Consider the following 1,115-nt stretch of genomic DNA (forward strand, 5'->3'; position numbering starts at 1 on the left):
ATGTCGGCATAGCTGATGTTTCGTAAAATTCGGCTGTGTCACATCCAGCCAGCTAAACGTTCAGGTTCCACCGAAATAGTAAACGGGCGCTACTTAGTATCCTAACAACAATGAAGCGTTACAGTTATCTTGTTGTAAACTATGACGTGGCAAATGGTATCTGCCATAATAGCTGTAAACCTTGTGAATACTTAAATGCAGGAGTTTAGGCATGCAAGGATTCGATTGTGTGCAGAAAACGATCAAACAGTTATTTGCGAATCTTCGCCATTTTGACACTTCTCCTAATTGTCTTGGTCTTATTTCTTGTATTTTCGAGACTATTTTCAAGACTATTTTCGAGGCTTTACCGATACTAATACCTTTACCGAAGGATTCTAGCGCCTATCCACCGAAGATGCCACGTCCGTTAATCTACGCATAACGAACGAGCAAAAAAAGGAAACTGGGACTAGCTCGTAACTGACGGTAGGGGTGCAAGAAGGATCTGTGGGTAGATACCTTCCTTCGTTCTTTTTTTTACGGCTGTCCTCTCTTAAAATAAGGATATATGCTAATAACTGTTCCTTTGTTGGCTAGGACAGGAATTCTCAAGATAATAACACTGTCAGCAAAACAGGCACGTGGATAAAATGGTGTGGACCTACAAAGCTTACACCTTGGACACGAACAGAGTTGGGTCAGATGGTATGGAATAATCAGTTACATTCTTCTGTGGAAGTCGATAGTAATGTATCGTAAACAGGACTCAAACCCTGATCTTTGCCTTGCGTGATGTTACATATAGGGTGTGATGTGATTTTTCGAATCACGGTCCCAAGGCGGCTCCGGTTACTGATATAGATAACGTTCTCGATTTCTGGTTCTCTTCGGGTCGCCACCCTGCTCAGAAGGTACGCTCTCGGATTGATTCGTACAGTTACGTCAAGGCTCTCGTAAGATTGTGTCAGTGTTTAGTTGAGGTCGAGGTGCTCGAATCTGCCGTGGGGAGATAGTCTCGACGTACCGAGTTGCCCGGCAGAGGAGAGTACCCGACGGAGACGTCTCCACGGACCGGCAGAAGCCCGGGTGAGATACCGGCGCCCCGCTGGAGATGGGCAAAGGGCTGTAGAGCG

The 1,115-nt window shown here is 45.7% G+C and overlaps 1 long non-coding RNA gene across 1 annotated transcript in view; it reads left to right on the forward strand.

Annotated features, from left to right (window-relative positions):
* The first annotated feature begins 579 nt into the window (after window positions 1-579).
* The window catches only part of LOC112495034, a 4,259-nt gene continuing 3,723 nt past the window's right edge, over window positions 580-1,115 (forward strand). Inside the window, exon 1 of the long non-coding RNA XR_003061156.1 lies at window positions 580-687. This is a non-coding gene — a long non-coding RNA (uncharacterized LOC112495034). The remainder of the gene's footprint in view (window positions 688-1,115) is intronic.

The sequence above is a fragment of the Cephus cinctus genome, unplaced genomic scaffold, assembly GCF_000341935.2.
Source record: "Cephus cinctus unplaced genomic scaffold, Ccin1 Ccin1_scaffold1159, whole genome shotgun sequence".
NCBI lineage: Eukaryota > Metazoa > Arthropoda > Insecta > Hymenoptera > Cephidae > Cephus > Cephus cinctus.